The following is a 6,060-nucleotide window of genomic DNA, read 5'->3' on the forward strand; positions in this document are numbered from 1 at the left end:
ATCAATAAAACTTTGAAAAAACAAAACAAAAAAAAATAATGACAGCTAGCATGTGCTGTGTCCCAGTTCACACGTGGCCTCTGTGGAGGTAGTTGTTTCTCTGTCTTTACCTCAATGATATTTCCAACACCATGGCAGCAACCGCAGGAATTTCTGAATTCATTAATATCCATGTGTATTAGCCTGACTCAGAGACAGTGGGGTGGGGAAATACTGTGCCTCCCCAGTCCTCAAGACAGATTTATCTGCCCTTCCCTCCCCTCAACCCTGCCTGCTCCAAGAGAAAAATGAGAACTTAACCCACTCCCACTATGGGGGGGGTTTCTGCATTTTCTTTTTCAACAGTGGCACTAGCAGAGACTCTGTCATTAGCTTCGTGGACCCTGACAGATAATAGGCGTCACACTGCCCATGTGGAGTGTGTCAGGTGCATACTCCGCAGGAGAGGAAAGGTGAAGCCACCACCTACTCCATCTGCAGGAGACACACCATGCCCTCCCCTGTCTCCTCTCTTCCCCCTCAGTATTCCCACTGCTTCACCACTGCCAGGACACTTGCCCTAGACAGGCAGCAGGGCAAACCCCTACCTCACCTGTGCCCCAAAATGAACACCCACAGAGGGGTCCTTCAGTTAAGGCCTTCAATAGGAAATGGTTTCTGAACACATTGTCTCCCCATGATCATTACAGTTTGTGGTCACAAAGGATGCTTTATCCTAGTCTTTAGAAAAAGTACGTCATTTACATGTGTGTTAGATTGACCATATGAAATAGCCAAATTTTTAGGATAAAAATGGTAAAATATTGGCAGTTTCATCTTCCTCATCTTAATACTTAAGTAGATTTTTGAGAGTTAAGCAGTGGACTATATAAAATATTGTGTGCATAGTTCCAAGTAACTGAATGAATTTCTGACAATCATTTCTATATTATCTTGTAATATACTTCAGGACAGCTACAGTGCTCTCTCTTGCTCTCTCTCTCTCTCTCTCTATATATATATATAGTACAGGGTCTCACTATGTAGATCAGACTCATAGTGATTCTCCTGTTTTCAGTCTCCCAATGAGTTGGGATTACAGGAGGCACGCGCTACCACACCCGGTCTCAATTGCTGTCTCAGTGGGTCCTGGGGACGGGGCCAGTACAGCACACGGGGGATCAAACCCCAGCTGCTGCACTCTGCCTAAGCAGGCAGTTTAATCCTCTGAGCTATCTGGCCAGCCTACAGTGTTCTATTCATCATTGTATATTTTACTATAGTACCTTCTATGTAGAGCTACTCGATAAACATGTATTGTATGAAAGGCATGTGTACTTATTTATATCTATGCCGTATCGCTTAAGTAGTTTATGGGCTAAACCTTATTCCAGTGGGGATGAATTATATCAAAAATTGTATATAATAATTTCAAAAGAAACTTTTTAAAGGAGAAATTGATATGGGCCTGAACAATTGGGAAAGATTTCATCCTAGTTCAACTTCTAAACTACCATAACAACTCAGGAAGACCCTCCAGGTATCCCTCCTAACTTAAGCATTGAACACCTCGGATAATCAGCCCAGGCTGAGACACCTTCATTTCCTAACTGGACCATCTCCTAGTTCTTAGAATTGAAAACAAAGGTAGAAAATATCATTTGCTCAGACTGGAGTAACCCGTGAAGAGGTTACAATATGTGGAAAGATCTGCAGATGAATGCAAGGGTAAATGAAAGAATGCATGAACAGAGGGGTGGCGGGCAGAGACAGGCAGACAGCACTCCCTGTGAAGAAGAAACAAAGAGCAGAATGCTGCTGCCCACCCTTCTTGATCACCACACACACATTAGGGAATGATGGTCTCTAACCTGCACAAAGCTGTCTGTTAGGAATAATAATAAATACTACATGTGGGATCCATTTGTTTGGCTAAAGTACCTATTTTAATGCATTCCTGGCTTGGCATAGTTCAATTCTGCTGACCACACTCCTTGTTAAGAAATAGGCTGAACCCTGATGATTACTAAATAAGAACATAATTAATTATTTCTTCAACTGAATAGTCCTGAATTCTACCACAAATCAATCAGTCCTTCTAGCCTAAGAAGCTCTGACTCTATTTTAGCTCAATGAAAATAAAATCAATGAAGGCCAATTATAGCCCATCTCCTTAGAGTATGCAAATGGTGCACCATACAAATGTGTGGCAGCTGCCTCCAGAGCCGCAGGGAGGCTGAGGAGCCAACCATGGGCAGCTACTGGCCCCCGGCTACTCAGGTCCTGTGGGCAAGTGGGAGGGTGGGTATATGATGCTCCAGGTCACTGATCTATAGTCTAGAATATAAAAACACTCCTCATCTGAAAGCTATCTTTCCTATAATTCATAAGTCTGAAGCCTGACAAGGTGGTTTCCAGAAACTTCTAAGCAAGGATAATGTATCTAACACCAAGGCCAGGCACAGATACAGGGTTCAAAGGCAAAGAGCATTGAAGGGGTGCAAAATAAAGCTCACCTCAGGATCTGCTGGTACCCATTGTGACCGGGCCACAGATCTGAATTCCTACCACTTTCGGGGGCTAAGGCCTTGCATCTCCAGAAGGCTCCTACTGAACTACGAAGCGGCCTGGGTGTCCTGGTGTACACACACCAGCAATCCCGGCACGTGGGAGGCGGAGGCCAGCTGATCACTGCAAGTCTGAGGCCAGCTGGATGCGCAGTGATTTCAAGGCCAGCCTGAACTACATAGAGAGAAACAGTTTCTCAAAAGGAACAGAAATAAAATAAAGTAAAACAAAACAAAACTTGAGGCATCAGAGGAGAATATGCCCCTAAGCTACCGGGTTCTCAGATATTAGCACACCATGTCCTCTATTTTTCTTTTCCAGAGAACTAGCCGTGTTATTCTGCATTCACCATAAGTCGTTGAGTCTGAAATGTGCTCACGCTGACCTTGCTTGATTTACCACGTGTGGCAGTGTGGGCCAGACCCCAGGCTCCCTGCCCAACTCGGTTCATGGCAGTGGAGGACTGCAAGCTGGACCGTGATTCCAGAGAGGTTAAAATGCCTTGGAAAATGTGAATCTTTAGAATCTATGAAGTAGAGTGATACATTTCTCCTTAAATCAATTTTTTTTTTGCTTATAAATATCTTTTTAAAAGAAAACTTTTTAAGCATGGCCCTGGAAACCAGTACCACTGGCATAAATAAAAGAAAGCCATATAAATAAATGCCTCCAGGATAAAGGAATAAATTTAAATCCCAACTAATATCGTTAATCATTACTTATATTTTTATTTACACCCCTTTCTTTTGCGTATATTATACTTCAGTACTAAAAAAAATTTTAAAAAGTCCAAGAAATAATTCTAGTTCCCAAGGCCTGGGGCCTGAACCCTACAGGGAGAGGTAGATGGGGCAAAGATTTAGAAATAATAACTCTGGAAAGTAGCTCCCACCCTCAGCCGAAGCGGAACTGCAGGAGTGAGAGAGGGAAGAATTCTCACACTGTACTTCAGTACTAGCGCGCCGTGGCCCACCCCACTGGTGGCTCTCCCACACTGCCAGTCCCACAGTGAGATGAAAAGCACGAGGCTCTTTCTGAATGAGTCAGTGAGAATTGCTAAGCCACTGATTTGGGAAAGACTCCAGGAAGTGATATTGAGGAAAGGAGAATCCTTTTGTGTGTGTGTGTGGTACCAGGGATTGAACTCAGGATCTTTCGCTTGCCAGGCGAGCACTTATTCTACTGAGCTATCTCCCTGGCCCTGGAAAGGAGAATCTTGACAGGGAAGTTACAGAGGAAAAGTCATAGCAGAGAAAGCAACTCGGGGAAAATGTCACCTTGGGGGAGGAAAGTACTGCACGGCCAGCAAGATGTGACACAGAGATGTCCTGGAGTGTGTCCATGGAAAAGAGGGAAAAATTAGAAGGTAACTGAGAGGAATGAAAACAAATTGTGGCGATTCATGAATTGTGGCATCACAGCAGGATTCCTAATGCTACTGTGGATTATCAGCCTTGGGGATCGCCTGGACACAGAAGCTTCCTCGAGCCACGTATACATAAGTGTCCTGGCTATTATACAAAGGATGTGTGAGAAAGGCAGCCTTAACTCTGGCACTTAATTACTGTTAGTTTTTCCCTCTTTTCTGCTCTAATTCCCCTTGATACCAGTGTACACCAATTCCCTCATCCTCCTCTGGAAATTAGCAGAGTCCTTTAGCCAGAAGGGTTTCCACAATAATCCTTCTTACACGTGACCTCTCTCTTTTTCCAACACAGAATAACCCACTTGTCTTCACCTGTAGATATGGCTACTTAGAAGGGTCACTTTAGGTCTTGATGCCATCAACAAAGGCAGCTGCACTGGAAGTTCGCATTAACCACAATGACAAAGAAATGAGGATCCTGACTTTTTACCCCAGCCACTGGACTTTGTCATATGCTTTTTGTTCCATTATCATTTTGTGATTCCTTCCTTGAACCTAATCATCTTTTGAATAGACAGCCAAATTGGTAATTACATCTTAAATAGCAGTTGGTCAATGCCAAGCAGTAGAGAAATACCCTTACCCTGTTTGTGTCATCTTCCTGTCAGTGCATCTCTCACTCATGTTCCCTTCTTTAACTAATAGCATTACAAATTGCTGACTCATACTCAATTTATGGTCTACCATACTGCACCCAATTCCTGCAGTGCCCTTGGAGGTACAACACCAAGCCCTGCACATTCAGATGCATACACCCACATTTAAACAATCTCCCTCCATTTCTTCCTATTTCCCCCTCCCATTTTCCTAAGTATGCACTGTCTACTGCAAGTCTCATACATGCAGTTGTGCTGAAAGGGTATTGAAAGACATCAATACCCTCAGTCTTTTGTTGTCACCCATGGGTCCCCTTCTTTCTGGTGTAATGGTAGGACAACACTCCAAACTAGCTTTTCGTGACCGGGGCTCTATTTTGCCACTGGAAGATGTGTCTCTTTTTCTGCCTTAGTAATTCTGGCCTTACTTCTCTAAACCTTTCTACAGGTGTTTGTCCTGAGGCTTTGGCTTTCTCTTGACTTTCTATTTCTGAAAGTTATATGGTGCACTGATAAATCAATTAGACTTTCTGTCTTCCAAATTTTTGGATATGCCTGTGAACCTGTTCTCCTGTTTGGCCCTTGACAACATCCTGATTACGTACTCTGAGAAACCCAACCCTGTGCTTCAGTAGCTAATTGCTAAGGAAATGAAAGGATAGGGCCCAGGAGAATGAAATGATGTCACAAAAATACATGGGTACAAACCCAGGGGTGTAAACCCTGGTTGTGGAGCAACAACGGGGTCTGTGCAGGCTCATCAGCTGCAAAAGAGGTCCTTATTGGGGCATTGGTGGTGAGAAAGGCTGTGCCCATGGCACAGGATAGACAGGACAGCTCTGGGCACTGCTCTCTACCTCACTATGAACCTAAAACTGCTGTAAAAACAGTTTATCACCACAAAAGAAAAAAAAAGAAAAGAAAGTTCTTGCTGTTGCTAGGATCTTTTTTTTCAATACTGAAAAGCATATGATTACTTTTACTTGGAAAATTTTCTTTTTTTAAATCTTTAATATTTCCTTTTTAGGAAATATCTCAGAGAAAGGTAGACAACATTGTCATCATCTATTGAATCGAGGATATATCTTTGCTTCTTTGCTGTACTTTTTTCTGTAAACTAAATTCTTTCACCCTCCAGCTAAACCCATTTATCCTCTAACAGCCACGGTACAGAAGGAATGAAAATTCAATTGCCATTGTCCTTGATAGAAACTGTATACACTGCAAACATGTACTAAGAATTTTGTCTCTCGTATTTGACCACACATGACCCACCTCCTTGAGATTGCAGGCACAGCATGGCCCATGAAGATTTTGGCATTCTTCAGATGGGCATCTTAATGTATTTCTTTACTCTTCTTCTTCTTCTTCTTCTTCTTCTTCTTCTTCTTCTTCTTCTTCTTCTTCTTCTTCTTCTTCTTCTTCTTCTTCCTCTGCTTCTTCTGCTTCTGCTTCTGCTTCTTCTTCTTCTTCTTCTTCTTCTTCTTCTTC

General features: G+C 42.9%; 1 long non-coding RNA gene across 1 annotated transcript in view; it reads left to right on the top strand.

Annotated features, from left to right (window-relative positions):
* Positions 1–6,060, top strand: part of LOC111816195 — a 373,724-nt gene that overhangs the window by 298,989 nt on the left and 68,675 nt on the right. The window contains exon 3 of the long non-coding RNA XR_002820648.1: positions 2,274–2,280. This is a non-coding gene — a long non-coding RNA (uncharacterized LOC111816195). The remainder of the gene's footprint in view (positions 1–2,273; positions 2,281–6,060) is intronic.

The sequence above is a fragment of the Octodon degus genome, unplaced genomic scaffold, assembly GCF_000260255.1.
Source record: "Octodon degus isolate 3935 unplaced genomic scaffold, OctDeg1.0 scaffold00028, whole genome shotgun sequence".
NCBI lineage: Eukaryota > Metazoa > Chordata > Mammalia > Rodentia > Octodontidae > Octodon > Octodon degus.